At 34.2% G+C, this 17,386-nt stretch overlaps 1 protein-coding gene across 1 annotated transcript in view; it reads left to right on the plus strand.

Moving 5' to 3' along the window:
• Positions 1-17,386, plus strand: part of LOC123566395 (uncharacterized) — a 435,075-nt gene that overhangs the window by 184,257 nt on the left and 233,432 nt on the right. The gene's annotated exons all lie outside the window — the stretch shown is intronic.

Here is a 17,386-nt window from a genome sequence, read left to right on the forward strand (position 1 = left end):
TAAGTGCCTTCATTATAAAGCTTTACATCTAACGGTCGAAAAGTGCAAATTTCTTCGTGGGGTATTGGTCAAGCAGGTAGAAAAAATGCCGAGTAGGCCCTGGTTCAATTCCCGACTCGAACGTGGTTTTTTTCTTCTTGATTAGGCATTTTTAAGATAGATCTAGTTAAGAAACAAAAACTCATATTTTAATATTCATAATATATTACCAATCATTAGAAAAAGATCATTTTCAGACAAAATCTTACGCGAAAAGCATGTAAAGAAAGCGTTGTTTTGCAACAAAATTAAGTCAAATCAATTTCATTCGTTTATACAGAGTAAAACAAATATTTCTTTCATTTTTGTGTAACACGAGTTAAAACTTGAGCTCAATGCGCACATTGGTCAACGGCCAGGCTTCGAATATCATTAAGAAATCACATGCACACGGTGAGCACGCGTACACCGGATATTGCCATTTAGTGACAAGGTATTTTCCGAAAACGTGTTTATTTTTCGTCAACAAGGTCAGTAAAACACTTATTTACTATTGTATTATACTACTATAGAAGAAAAGAGCATTGTTTTTAATAACTAGATACTGTGTATATGCTCTCACAAGCGTAAAATGAATCAATCTTATCAAGAAACGCTAAAATTTGTGATAAAATGTCAACTTTATCATCTGATAAATGCAGGTCGGGGACACATTTCTCCCGATATCGTCACTTATTGTCTTGTGATAAAAATTCTGAATCGCATGATTTATTTAGTTACATGCAAAGAAAACATGTGCAAAATTTTAGCTTTGTAAATGTTCAAATGACGGAGAAATTGATGATAAATGAGCGTCGATGGTGTACTGTGTATTGCAAATACATGTACTGTGTATTGACTTGTATCACATTTCACTGTACTGACTGTGGACTGTTTACATTATCGCTGAGTTTTATAGAATTAATCTTACAAAATGAACATTATCATTTCCTTTTCAAAATACAAAACAGTAATTTCTTTAGCCCTGAAGATACGTGATGTTTTACATTGATATTTATAGCGTTTACTCTTTTGCAATTCATGTAATAAGCTCTAAACGTAATTCTCAGTCACCATAGTGCTACAGCGGGCAATATTTTTTGTTATGCTTACCTGTTGTATATATATATTCTTTTCTTCCATTTAGCATTGTTTAAGTTGATATTACACGAATTATCTCAAAAACAGTAAAAGGTATCTTTTAAAATTTTGCATTGGGATGCCACTAAGACTTACTCTCAATATCTAGCAGAAAGTCCGACCCTACTAATAAATACTATATTGTGAGTTTTTTCGTTGCAGATTCAACTTGTTAAATTTATGTGTGTTTATGGCTGGCTCGTCGAACGAATTTAAGGCTATTGTATGTCATTTTGTTGAACACTACCCATATGACGAGAATATTATAGTACGCTAACGACCAAAACCGCAAAAAAGTAAATTACAAGATAGCACCAGACATATGCAGAGAAAAAAGCAGAAAAAATACTGTTGATTCAGAAAATATTAACATACTTGTTTCAAAAAGGAACCCGCTTACAAAAGGGACCAATTTGCAACAGAAAGAAACCTTTGATTTGGGCAAATGGTGAGGAGCCTGTTCACTGACGGCAGTGGAAATATATGCTACCTACCACGCCATCTAGCAGAACTCAATATTTACACAATGCTACCAGTACAAAAATATAATCTAGAGACACATACACGGCGGTGTATTTTGAAATTTCAATGTTACACAGAGTGCAATTCCATGGACAGACAAGGTTTTCAGAGAGTATTGTTATACAGTCTATAAAAGAATGTGACAAAACAGATGGATGAATAAATAGCCTTTAATCAGTTTGTTTGCCAAGAAACGTTTTCTTTAACTGATTTTATAGTTTCCTATATTTCTTGACGTCGCAAAATGTTTTCATCGACAACTTGGTTAATATGAGGTATAGTGAAGACTGCAAGTTGTTTTGAAAAGCAGGCTTATAACTCTTCCAATGATTTTACAATTATACAACTGCTTGCATAACAGAGCGCATTTCTGATGCTAAATTAAGAGGAAAGAGAAATGCAAGACAGAAGAATACTTATTGACATTAAAAGAAGCAGCTAGTTACTGCATAAATGTGATTAGTGTACATTACTTCCACATAAGATTGGGCATTGATACTGAAATAGGTTCTGTTGTGACAGATTTACTTTACCAAACATTATTATATTTGACAAGTAATATTGTAAAAGCCATGTTTTACTTTGATAAAGAACAAATAGTCATGTACATTGAAATATTTATTAAACAAACTTGAAACGTAAACACAAATTCATAAAATAGCAAAGATAATAATAAGATAGTAGAAGAACTCAATAAGATTTGTCTTTCGTTCTAATCCTTTCCACCAACTGTACTTGTAATGTTAGTATATAAATATAGTTATGTACATTGTTGGGAATAAATATGTTTAAACCAAAGATCATAAACATTTGACATTCAACAGTTTTAATACATGAAAAAAATCGAAATGATCTTCAAGTCAGTTTCCGATCGTTTGTTATAGTTCGAAGTTGACCTTGACAATAAATATACTATTTTGGTCAACAGGGAAGTTAATCACATAAAAGTGATAACGAACTGTTTGCATAGAAATGACATATATCTTGCAAATGAAGTGTGCAAAATATATTTCAAGAATAACACGTGGCACTGTTTCCTCCTACTTTTAACACAAATTGCTCAGTGCATATGACACCCATTTTGTTTCGTATGAAGCAAGTGGTGAGCTAAAAGTTCAAAGCCCCTACGATATTGACCTTTGAACTATTGACACTATAATCGATAAAGGCCGTCTACTGACCAAGGTTTCTGTCTCTTCGTAGTATAAAGGCGAAAGGATAACATATTTTCATGTTTGCTCTTCTTATAAGGGGAGACCTTTTCCACATTTGTCAACATCATATCCTGTGTTACATTATTATAAAATTTCACGGCTGAACTTGTGGCTGGGTCTTTACTCGGCAATGGCTAGTCTTTAGACAGTTTCTCGGAGTGACAATTGGCATGCCGCTGTAATTGCAAGTTGTAATATCAGTGTTCAAACTGGTGCTTGTTATTTTCGCTGTGAAGTCTAATGACATCTGCAAACAAAAAAGGACACTCCATCATTTGGGCCAATGGAATTACATGCCTTGTCTATCTAATGACTACAAATGCTGAAAATATGCACGTTTTTCAATATCAGTACTCAGTACACCAAACTGCAATACACAGTACAAATATTACTTTGAAAACTCAATACACAGTACACTATCGACGCTCATTTATCACCGATTTCTCCGTGATTTGAACATTTACAAAGCTGAAATTTTGCACATTTTTTCTTTGTATGTAACTAAATAAATCGTACGATTCAGATTTTCCCCACAATGCAAATAGGTTATTGTATCGGGACAAGTGTGTTTACGGCATGCATTTATCAAATGATAAACTTGTCATTTTATCACAAATTTTAGCATTTCTACTTAAGATTGACTCATTTTACGCTTGTGAGAGCATATACACAGTATCTAGTTATGAAAAATAATGCTCTTTTCTTCTGTAGTAGTATAATACAATAGTAAATCGGGGTTTTACTTACCTTGTTGACGAAAAATAATCACGTTTTCGTAAAATACCTTATCACTTAATGGCAATATCCGGTGTACGCATCCTCACCGTGATGCATATTCATGATATTGGATCAGTTAATATTTGCATACAATTGCAGTTTGATTGCCATATATTGGATTTTTACAGTCCTTGGTGTATATAGGAGTACATTTAGAATGCTGTAATCTGACTTGATGAAAACTAAACGAAAGAAGTCAAACAAATTACTCTTATTGAGTGGCTTGTCAGTCAATACTAGTGGTCAAAATTATTGACCGAGGTCCATGAGTCCCGAAGAACCGAGGCCAATAGCTTTTGTTATTGACCAACAAGCCATTCAATAAGTGTTTTCTCAAATGATACCAAAAATACATATACTTTCTTCAAGTTTTCACTTAAATCCAACAAACTTAAATGAACAGCAGACTGGTCAATTATACAGACTATGGACCAGCAATTTATATAAGAAGTCATACAATGACATTTATTGGATTCTGCTGAGATATAATGTAGATCTTGGACTTAGGCCAGGTGACACCGTTACTTCGAAAACTTTAAAACATCTTTTAACAAATATATACATATATGAGCCGCGCCATGAGAAAATCAACATAGTGGGTTTGCGACAAGCATGGATCCAGACCAGCCTGCGCATCCGCGCAGTCTGGTCAGGATCCATGCTGTTCGCTAACGGTTTCTCTAATTGTAGTAGGCTTTAAAAGCGAACAGCATGTATCCTGACCAGACTGCGCGGATGCGCAGGCTGATCTAGATCCATGCTTGTCGCAAACCCACTATGTTGGTTTTCTCATGACACGGCTCATATACCAATGACGTATATAATACATTCGCTTTGTAAGCTGTAGTAGTTCTTGACAGTTTGTGCGTATTTTTCCTGGGCAACAATTGAGCTACAGCAAAACCCGCTTGCACTTACATAAAACTATTTACTGACCAATAAATCCCTGGCTAAAACAGAACAATGAAACACATTGTATTGAAGTACAAAACACATTTAATGACAGGTATGAACGGTAACTAGTTTTTTCCATACGCTTGTATATAGTTTTTTTAGAGCATAATTTATAGGTATAACTTATTTTCAAATGTCCTGATTTGTATTCGCCCGCCCTCACATGCCGTGTTCTGTATCCTTCCTCTCTAACATGATGCGGTCCGTATTCTTCCGCCTTAACATTCTGTGGTCGGTATCCTTCTGCCCTAACAACCAGTATGTCATCTGACTTCCTTTTCCCTGAAAGAAACAAAACGCAATGGTCATACTTCTAGATATACAGTCGCCTTTTGTTAAGCCATTCAACACTTTTCCTGAGGATTCAGTGTGCAACTAAATATCTTTTGCAATACTATTTTTTTTTAAATCGCAAACTTGTTTGACAATGCTGTATAAATGATCACTGTATCCTTTTAAATCTATTCACTTTATCTTATATCCATTTTTTTCCAATTTCTGGAAAATCACGCATATATAATGTCAAGGTCAATAAGGCAATGGTCAAGGTAAAAAACTGAGCTCAAAGTTCGGATATGTTTAGAGAAAACACCCCCGCCTCCCTCACTCCGGCCCCGGCCCGACGCTACAATACCCACATCCTCTCACACACCGCAAATCTCTAAAAATTCACTCACATATTCCCAAAGGATATGCTGGACTGGCTGGTAATAATTTGATGGATAGTTTTGATAAGCGATAAGAGTCAAATCAATTATTTAACTTAGCCCATAAATATATGGCTACGTCCTACTTATGGTGATGGACCTCGCTCCGTATTCATTAATAAAATCTTTTAAAAGTTCATAGCCATTTGACCATAAATATGTAACATGTTCATCAGAAAATGTTTTTGAAAGTTTACCTCTGGTGGCTCCTAAGAAAGGTCAAGATGATACATTCTAGATCCATATCTGGAAGCTACAGGATTTGATAAGATTTGTTAATGTCGAAATATTAACGCATGACGACTGATGCAATGTGGATGCCGGGCTATGCATCTATACTAACAGCTTACTCGAGCAATGTTCAGATGAGCTAAACATTAGAATTTCACTATTATTCAAGATAGAGTTATGATTCTGAGGCTCTTCACTTTATCTTTTTTTTTATATAAAATTATACTCACTTATATTATATATCAAGTTCCCGGCAGTGAAGTCAAAATTCAACGGACATAATCACGTAAGTATTTCACATAGATATCGTATGAAATTCTCATTTTCACATTTTACCATATTTCATTGAAATGTCTTGTAGTTAACGGATGATTGAGTTATACTGTATTAAATATCTAGGTTCTGTGGGACATATCCCAGTCACTTCCCCGCAATTTCATCTATATAATGCTTGCAAGGGAATTTTACATAGGCTTACTGGTATTAAATTTAGTCCAAACGGCAGCTAGGTGTAACTGATTATTCTTAAATGCGTCAATATAAATTTAACCTTTTCCTATGTGTTGGGTTACTCACCTTGACAGCTATTGAACCTCTCAATTCTATGTGAAATTTGTCAGTCAGGTCCAAAACATTTTTGGCACTTTGGCTTATGTGAATCTTCATTGCTTGAATAAAAGATGCTGTATACTAAAGTATTTATGAATATAAAGGAATAATAGTGACATAAGAATTATATATTGTGAAAAACCATATACAAAAATACACTGTCAGATAAATAGAGATAAGGAAAATGAAATGTGATAACTGAAATTAATATCCAATCAATGAGTTACTAGTTAAAAACATGAAGTATAATGGTGCAATATAAACACGTAAACTAATGTGCAATGTAGTTGAAAATGTTGTCATTACTATTGTTCAAATGTACGTACAATATCTATATAGCAGATATATGATCATTGAAAAGCTAGTGGATCTCATGTTTAAATAATTAGGCCAGTGGCTTTTATAGAATTCAGACCGTAGATATGATATTATTATTATGTGTATTCAAACATTTATGTGAAAGCCTTCTAGGTAAACTGCATAGGTAGAAACTCGGAGGTCGTATGCTTTTTTTTTTATCTGAGTGACACTCCTTACGTACTGTTGACATTTTTAGGCCGAAATATAGCTGAACGCGCGCATAGATTTCCGAAACAACCGGATAATGCCCACAAACGCGTTACGTTCAGTACGTTTTTTGCATGTTGTCACAACGAGCCCATTGCCTTAATATATTTTATTGCAAATGTTATCTTTAAATAAAATTGAAAGTGTCATACTAAGTTTTTAAATTGATGAATTAATGATTTATCTTTTTACTAGCTATGTAAGATTACCTTCACCAGTTGACTCCATCCTACTGGCCACATTAACAGTATCACCAAACAAGCAGTACCGCGGCATCGTTCTCCCAACAACACCTTCGAATAAAACAAACTTTAAAAATGCAACGTTACCTTAATGTCCATTTTGTCTGATAGCGTGGGAGTTCCAGTTGGGACTGGACAACTTTTAATTTCATTTTAATGCTGTTTAATCCAGAAGTAAAAAGGTTTTTAAGTTTAGAATGAGTAACAAAACAATTCTTTATAATATTGCGAAGCAGTCAATTACGATCCCTGGGCGGGGCGTATGTTCTCCGTGACGATTTGATTAAAGACATTGTGTCTGAAATCATTCGTCCTCCACCTCTGATAATTCATGTGGGGAAGTTGGCAGTTACTTGCGGAGAACAGATTTGTACTGGTACAGAATCCAGGAACACTGGTTAGGTTAATTGCCCGCCGTTACATGACTGAAATACTGTTGAAAAACGGCGTTAAACCCAAAACAAACAAAAAATTACGGCCAATTACGCGTGCTCCCCTCCAATACCTTGGATCCGTTAATAAATTATGTTATTGTCATACCTTGAAAATTTTTAAAGCATGTCAGTGATATCTATATACCTGCTGCACATGGTCCGGTGTTGATACCAATCCGCAGCTGGAGCTTGGTTCCAGGTTTGTGTATAATGTTAAATTCGCTCGCACACTTCAATAGATCTATTGACATATTAGCGATTTCTTCTGCGTGCCTATCTTCGTTCCTGATCGGTAGACCGCTGACTACCATGTAGGCATCACCTATAGTCTCTACCTGGTCAGATCGTAATGAAAAATATTAACACTTTCTTTGATCAATCGCTATGAAGGAAAGTGATCAATTTACGAAGAGCACTCGAAATATCTAAGAAATTACCAAATTATCATGCCCTTCGTGTTGGTTTTTGATCATATTCGACATTAGATAAAGCTTAAATTTGCCTTTATTCTAAGAAATCTCGCGTCATCTAAAATAAAATAAAGTTCCTTTTATTTAATCCGACCTGTATAATGTATGGCTACGAGATTTTTTTTTTTTTTTTTTTTTTTTTTTTTTTTTTTTTTTTTTTTTTGTAATAGAACTGTAATTAACAAAATTCTGTAGACACGAAAGAACTTTCTAGCATCCATAAATATTTCAAGAATTAAAAGCCGGGAATGTTACCCTACATCTGATTACAAGGAAGACATATTAGCTCGTAGAACTGCACTGGGCATTTCCCCTTCTGTGACTGATTTAACGAAACAGTTTCCTGTTACAAGTTAAAGCACTCCTCATGACTTCTTTCCGTTAAACAGTTTTTGTTGTTTGTTGGAATTTTAGTACATTAAGAAATGTCACTTACCTTGTAGACGTCGCGTAGTGATATCGTTGCATCAAATGAAGTGTAAAGGTCATTCAGAAAGTCTACAATTTGTATTGGAGTGCTCTCTGATGATAATTGTGTGAACCCAACAATATCAGAGAAATATATAGTAACACTTTCAAATACTTCCGGTTGCACGTTTTTTCCAGATTTAAGATCTTCTGCAACGGTTCTGAAAAAAAGGAATACGACTGCAATCAACTGAAGGGTAATGAAGTTACAAACAACAAAGGAAAACAGATCTTAGAATACTTTGAACATTTACACACATAACTATTAAGTTGCTTAAAATACGGCGGTACTTTGTATAATAGATTGGACGTGTACCCATCAGAAAAAAAATTAGCATCATGGCCCAATATGTTTTTAGGATGGAAATGAGTCGAATATATATCTCATACGGGACGATATTAAATGACCTTTTCGGCTCTTTGCTTATTATTGTCAGTGGAAAAAGGAACGCAATACCGTTAAATCAGGCGGACACGATCGCATCAAAGAAATGAAAACATCTGGTCAAGTGTTCATTGATGCTGAATAACAAAGCGAAAACGGTTTTTATCTTTTAAATAACATTTAGGATTCGAAGCAACGTTACTGCACATATAATACTGGAAAAAAAATTTCCATCCATTCCAGCATCTACCCACGTTAAATAAGACACATTTTTACGGTTGATTGTATTTGAAAAAGGCAATCATAATATAACACTTAACTTACGTGACTGAATTTAAATAACAAAAAAAAAACAACAACAAAAACGGAAACATACGTGGGTAGCATTCTGTACAATAGTGTGTCAGTTTTCCGTTTCTCCTCGACCAGTTGCTCCGTCCTTTGTTCAACAATCGTTTCCAAATTCACTGCATATTTCTCTAACATTAATACCATGTTATCAACGATATTCAGCTTCCTAGATAAAATGGGATTCAAACGTCAAAATATTTTGTTAATCTAGTTTGAAAAAAATGCATACATAATAATATAAAGTATAAATGTTTTATCAAATCATAGTTTTTAACATAAGATCATACCGCACAAGCAACATTATATAATTAATCAATAAAATATATTGCATACTTTCCATGATGAAGTTTCCCTATTTGTCTTTTTATTTCAGACATTATGGGTCTACAGTCCGGATCGTCAGACCAGCATTCGTCTAGAAGATGTAGCAGCATCTGCCTGACTTTATCTTCCACTTTCCACTCACTCTCGGTGTCTTCAATGTCGATGAAAGAGCTTGTTGGACGAAAAGGGGGCTTCTCTCTGTCTTTAATGCGTTTGATTATTTCTGAAAAACACAGCTATATCATCCATCAGTTGTTTCATCATTAGAGGGACCTAATTTTCCAAAGTATCATTGTGATGCCATCTGATCCGTAAACAGTTCAAAAATAATTCATTATAGAACTGTAATTGGTTTACGATTGGCCGTGGAATGTGCACATATAGGGTGTGCTAACAGCACGTGAGAGCGATACACTCTCCGTTTATACACGTCTACTCTCCTATTATAACACCTACTGAAAACGATAGAAACAGCAGTTTTATATTAAAATACATTTTTACTTCATATTATTAAGCAGATGTGGCTGGCTTGTCCACTGTGCAATATGATGTTATGTCATTTGACAATACACGGCCAGACAAAGGAGTCATTACGGAGAAACAGGCATACAGACTGCATGAACATCTTTTATTGAGATATTATAGGGGGAAAGAGATGGTTGTCTCACAGTTTCAAACAATCAAACATACAGAAGCTCAAACGTTTGATATTTTGCAGTAAAGTAACATATCTGATTAACACATCAACATTTATAGTAAGTCTAGTTTCAAGACACTTTGCTGGGTTCACTGGTTGTCTAAAATACTTCATTTCTTATTCTTCAGATTCAAGAATGTTTCATTTAGATCTACCTGCAGGTTCCATCAATCTAGTGTCGTACGGACTTCTTCTATACAGAGTCTCAAACAAGACAACACTGTATGCAAATATGTCGGCTTTCTGTGTGCCAGTACGTATCTGCATGTCTAAATCAAGTATTTCAGGCGCACTCCAAAACATACCTGCGAGAAAATCATGCCATATAGCAATAAACAAATCCCACGAAACGACCAATGATAAATAACTACAAACAAATGAGGGCAAACTTTAAAGAATTTTAAAGAGATAAAATTACCATAATGTTTCTTTACAAGTTCGTTTACGAAGTTAACAAAAAAAGCTTTATTGTAGTAAATTTATTTGGGTTTTTTATTACAGAACTCTGCCTAAGCCTGGGCTGGAAGGCTGGAGGGAATTTTGCATTTTCATTTTTTCATAACATCTCATCAACAGATTCTTTTTGAACTGATTGAGCCAAGTTGTCTAATATTATTCAATGTTTTCGTCGAATCTTCATATAAACGCAAGACAGATAGTTGTACAAACGATTTTGTATATTTCAATATTTAGATTATTGTTATTAAAGAATCAAAGCACGGATTTAACTATTTACAATTCTTGAATATGAGGAAAATCAAAATTTCTACATAATGCTAAGTATAATTCATATTTGTAGTTATTTGAAAGGTATCAAATCACATGAAACCTGGTCATTATTCGTGTCTGATATTTATGTAACATTTGATTTCATGCTTGCTCAATAGAACTATACTGAGTACATCTAGAAACGCAACACTTGGTATACAGTCAATATTTTTTTAACCGTCGATGCCTTGCATTGGTAAATGCAAATGGTGGTTTTACAACTTATTAACTGTGTGCTTGTTCACACGTGAATTTGGACCCTTGATATAATTCAAATAAACATGTACAAGGAAATTATAAAGAGAAGTATGAAAAAATCGAAGGTAGAAACGTTGCGTTTCTAGATGTACTCAGCATATTTTCCAGCATGATTAAAATGACCGTTAACCTTGAACCCAATATCCTGTTAATACAAATATAAGCTGACATGTGTAAATGAAATGTAATGTATGAAGTTATACCTGTATAATATCTGTGCTGTGATACGTTCAGCTGTCTGTGATGATTTCTAACTCTAGCTAAACCAAAATCCGCCACTTTCAGAACCCATCTGTTGTCAACTAAGCAATTGCTGCTTTTAAGGTTACCATGGTAACGTAACGAAGATGAATGTAGATAATGTATTGCCTTCATTAAATATAGGATCATTTATAGATTACGGCATTAACATATAAATTCTAAAGGAAGCTAGCATTCGGTACTCTAAAGACTGAACAATTGCTTGTCTGAAGTTTACGTAACAAACAGCTTAATGGTTTTGCTCGGCAAATATATAAATAAATGCACATAAGAACATAAAATACCAGATGAGAAGAAATGAAGTTGTTCCTTACATTAGTTAGGTCATTAACGAGTGAAACTTTAAACATCCAGTCCAGTTTTATGTCGTCGTTCTCTATTATGTCCTAGAAAAATAAATAATTGGCAAAGCAAAAGACAGAAAAAAATGTCAACGTTGAAACTGTAGTGTAATACAGTAATAAATTTTGCCTGATGTGCAAACAAAGGCAAATATAAGTGTCCCAAACCCAAACAGAAAATAAAAATGGAGGAATGGGGGAGGGGAGACATAAATGCTTTCTGAAATATTACTCGCACTGTTATACTACATTTTAATTGATCTAAGGGAAGAAAATTGTAACAATTTTTTCTATTAGCGGATGAATGAAACTGTTGATTAAACATGAAAAAATATCATCATTTATGAACAAATGTGACCACCTCGAAAGAAAGACAGCTTCATTTATATATACAATACGAAAATCAAAGCATGTTACATATACAATGGCATCATAGTTCCATTTAGAAGGATGCCTTTGGTGAAATTAAGGTGATATCAACATTACATAGTGTACATATACTAACAGCGCCATTCTTCCTGGCATTAGCCTATATATTTCAAATATGAAAAGCAGCTCTGAGCATAGGATGTGCTTTTGAACATTGCTAGGGCATGAACTCGTTACAGTTTCAAGTTTTAGACTTTTGTTGCGCTCTGTTCTTCCAGGGTGTCTATCCTTATCTGTTATGTTTAGACAAAAGAGAAGCATATATATATGGTATAAATCTGGTATAATAATAATAATATATTCGATTTACCATATATGGGTACATAAGCTGATTTACCTCAAGACTGCCTTTGTTACAATATGCTGAGAGGATACATGGCATAGCTCCTTCAACACACATGCCAATAAATGTATTCACGTTCTCGTTGTGTATATCTCGCATCTGCAAAGACAGTGTACAAGAGAAGGTATTCTATATAAAAGAGATTTGTGACACAACTGAAGTCGTTTGCTTCATAAAGGGTCTGATCTGAGCAATTGTTCCGTACAATACTTTACAACTAGTTACTACTGCGGTTAAATTCTGGAAGATTTGCTCCAGTTATGACTTGTACAGTGTTGAACCAGTGAGCTTATAAAAAAATATTACACATTCATAAAAGGGCATTTTAATGCATGATCGTGTGAAAATTAAGGCAACTGAACGATGGTGCTACAGTTTCGATCAGCGCTTTGGTTACGTTCGTACCCTAATTTTCAACTCGCCCATCATTGAGACTATTCCTTCATAAGAGTGAACACGCTTCCGTACATGAATTAAGGGGTGTTATGATTATCTGTCCTTTTGAGATCAAAGGAGCCATTTAGATATTTACTTATTATAGAAATCCGCTCAGGCCGATTCTAGAAGGCGCGAAGTGTGTTGCAAAGTTCATTTCATGAGTTAATATATGTGCTTGTAAACACAAATAGCACGAGTGTCTTAACTTTGATGCTTACCGCTTTCAGTTGCAGCATATCACTTCTAGTTAGAGATATACATCTTGGATCCAAAGTTTTGATGGCTACGAAGGCTCCTTTATAATAGCCTATCTTGGAAAACACTTGGACATTTTCCGTTATTTCTGATATTCTGTCGTTGGTGGCTTTGGATCCTGCTATGCTGTGAATGCTTAGCTGAAACATAGACACATTCTAAGTTAAGTCAAAACGTATACTGCTACACGTACACTTACATTAAAGCAGCACAATAACACAAACAGGTCTTTTCCTTTTGGGATTTTTGAACAATGATAAGGAAGAATATCACGGTGGTAGGGGTGTTGTTTTTGCATATTTCATTACTCCTCATGAACATAATCCATCGAACCGATCTTAACAGCAGTGGCGGACGTAAAACATCCCTTCGCATTTGGTCTAGATGTTGCTATATTTTCAGATCCTTTGTTGTCATGGAGACCATTCAAATTCCCTGTAATATTAGTTCGCTTATGCCGGCACTAGGGGAAGCGAGGGTCGCGACCTTTCACAGACACAGTCAACCTAAATCTGCTATTATTTTTCTTGGTTGCGTTCTGCGCTTCCAAAGGATCGTCTTACAGAATTTTATTGAAGTTAATATTTTCTCAAGCTTCTCAAACAATACATTTCTTGCAAATAAGAAATTAACCTTAGAATATGTTTCAAAGCGTAGTCAAGTCAGTTTAAGTACAAATCAGACGAGAAACACATACTGAGAAAGAATTTAGAATTTAGCACAAGCCTGTGACCGTGTAATGTCAACCAGTTGTCAAAACTCAATCCATAATAGATGGAGAATCTATGTTTGTTTGTTTGTTTTGTGTTTAACGCACTTTCAACAGTATTTCAGTCATGTAATGGCGGGCAGTTAACCTAACCAGTGTTCCTGGATTCTGTACCAGTACAAACCTGTTTTCCGCAAGTAAATGCCAACTTCCCCACATGAATCAGAGGTGGAGGACGAATGATTTCAGACATAATGTCTTTTATCAAATCGTCACGGAGAACATATGCCCCTCCCGAGGATCGAACTCCCGACCCCGCGATCCGTAGACCGACGCTCTCCCTATTGAGCTAAGCTGGCGGTCATAGATTAATCAAGATAATGGACCCGTAAGACAATCGGAAAGAAACGGGCCATAATATGTTATAGATTAATCAAGATAATGGACCCGTAATGACAATCGGCAAGAAACGTGACATTACGTAATCTTCCGATGCTACTTCGGCATTCTCCGTCTGTTAATGTAGCTCGCACGAGCAACCAGACGGAGACTGCCGAAGTTCTGTACGGGTCTATTACCTAACCGACATTTGATGGCCAACATTGAATGAAAAGTTTATATTGATTTTTATAACTACTATAATTAAAACAATACTTTACAGATACAACCTGACTGATGCTGCCAGCCATCCTGACATTTGTCATTTTAATGTGGTTGCGATTTACTCTCCATAGCTGAAGTTCTACCTCTCGCTCAAACTTTGATCTCCTAGCAAAAATATATGACAGAATGTACAAAGGAATACTAGCAAATGGGAAAATACGCAAATCAAGGACATTTGTACTTGCTAAAACATAAAAGTTCTCACAGAACGAATAGTTTAAATGCTGATGGTATTTTGCAATTAAGTAATTATTTAACAGCGTTTAGAAATCTGATATAAAATCTGATCCCAAGGTAATTGCTAACGACATTCAGCACGGAAAAAAATTAAACAAGTCAATAATAAAGAGGAGGTTATATGGCGTTATTGCTCTTATATATCATACAAATGTCACGAGTATATTTAAATAGTCCTTACCAGTATTCAAATAATTTATAACGTTAATATCGCTGATTTTCTTGAAACATTCTTTAAAACAAAACAAAATTGTAACAATTTAACTCAAACCATAGAGGTTTGTAATTTAAGATAAAAGGACAAATTGTACATTTAATGATAAGTATTGTTTACAAACCTATAGAATATGTAACCGCCAATGGAAGCCGCCAATCCAAGAATAACAATCAAAGCGGTAACTATGGCTACTGTTAACGTAAAATCTAAAGATAAAAAAGCAAACCAAATAATGTGTATGATCATATGAAAATGTGTTCATCGAAGTCACTCAACTCAAACTCTTTTATTCTCTCAATTCATGGCATACATGAAAACATGAGGTAAAACATATAACATTTTATAATCGAGGCTCTTTATATAAACAGTTATATTTATGTGTATTTAAGTAAAGAAAATATTCACTACAACAATGATTATACTCACTAAACAAAATCTACATCTATAAATGGGTTTCCAACGATCTACTTTATCGAAGTATAATTTATATCAGGCATGATGAAATACCTTGATATCATTTTTTTTTTAATAAAATAGTAAAATATAATATAATTGTGGAGGGCCACACAGAAAAATAAACAAACAAAACATCTGTCAGCATTTGATAGTCTGTTATGTTTGACAGTATGGTATAGGTAAGTCAAATTAATTGATATAGGTGGCATGTGTGGTCAAACTATTTGTAATATGATTCGGATTGAAATTGGGAAATAAAGTGGAATTTCAGATAGATCATTATTTAAAAGCCCACGAAACGAAACAGAAGACTGAATCAAATGCAATTCATTAAATTAATGGACAAAAACAAGTAAAAGTATAGTCTATAACTTACATAGAAGATATAATTTAATCAACGTACAAACTTAGAAAGGATGCATTTCATAAACTTACTCAGTTTCGTTTGTTCAGATTTGTTTTCAGATGTCATTAGTTGGGACAGTTTAAGAGTATTTGGTCTTCTGTAATAGTAAGGTTTAATATATCTAATTCGTTCTTGTCTAAGATCTTGACATTCTAGCGAATAATGAAATTCATCTCCTATTTTATCACATGATATACACTTTCTGTCACTTAAGGGAATTCTTGCCCAGTTACCTGTTTCTATTGGCATTCGGTGGTTCCTAGTTCTAAACTTTGCAAAGGTTAAACATGAAGAAATTGAATATTTTGCTAGGTACTTTTCAAATCCAACTTCTGTCTTGAATATTCTATAAAATGAACTTTTGGATGAATTTTCAATGCTGGAGTGCCATTCGTTTATAAAAAGATCTTTAAGCTTTTGTCTTATTGTCAATTTAAGCCATTTAATGTTCGGGAATGTGTGATCGTTCCATATATTAAATGTACCACACTTTATAAAGATTTGCTTAATATTATATAACCATGGGTATTGTTTTTTGAAATTGTCATCATTTAGTGTTTTTGATGTTGATATAATACCTTGGTATACTTTTGAAGATAACTTGGACATTGGGTTATTGTTGTCACTGTTACATATTCGCGCCCAAAAACTAATTATTCGTTCTTCAATATCTAAACGTAACGGGGGGCATCCAGTTTCACCATAGACCATATAACTCGGAGTTGACTGTTTCATTTTAAGAATGTGTTTCAAAAATTTTAACTGAACCCTTTCTATAACATCTATGTTCCCAAATCCCCAAATTTCAGAACCATACAGTAGAACTGGCTTGATTGTTTTTTGGAATAGTTCAATTTGCATATCTATTGGCAGTTGTAAACGATTTGAATTTCTCAATAGACTGTACATAGCTCTTGTTGCTTGCGATGCAATATGTTTCTTACATTTATAGAAAGACCCGCTTCTACTGAAATATATACCTAGGTATTTATATTCATTAACGATTTCAATTGGTTGATTATGATAAGTAAAATTAAAGTTTCGCTGTCGACCTTTTGAGAATATAAGAACTTTTGACTTCGAAGTATTTACAGTAAATTTCCAATGGTTACAGTATTCTGCATATGTGTTAAGTGCATTTTGCAGTTCAGTTTCTGAATCAGACATAATGACTGTGTCATCGGCGTATAAAAGTATAAATAATTTTATTAGATCTATTGTTCCATCTTCATGTGCTATTGGTATATTTACGCCGTTAGTACTTCCATTAGTACTAAAGTATTCATGTAAGTCGTTTAGAAACATAGAAAATAATAAGGGCGATAAATTTTCGCCTTGACGTACGCCGATATTACTTGGGAAAAAAATTGATAGTTCAGAATTTACCCTTACGCAAGACTTTATATTCTTATACAAATTTTTAATTAAGTTAAGACATTTTCCATTTATATTTAAATTTGCAATTTTGAACCATAATCCATCTCTCCAAACTGTA

The sequence above is a fragment of the Mercenaria mercenaria genome, chromosome 8 (assembly GCF_021730395.1).
Source record: "Mercenaria mercenaria strain notata chromosome 8, MADL_Memer_1, whole genome shotgun sequence".
In the NCBI taxonomy this organism is placed as follows: domain Eukaryota; kingdom Metazoa; phylum Mollusca; class Bivalvia; order Venerida; family Veneridae; genus Mercenaria; species Mercenaria mercenaria.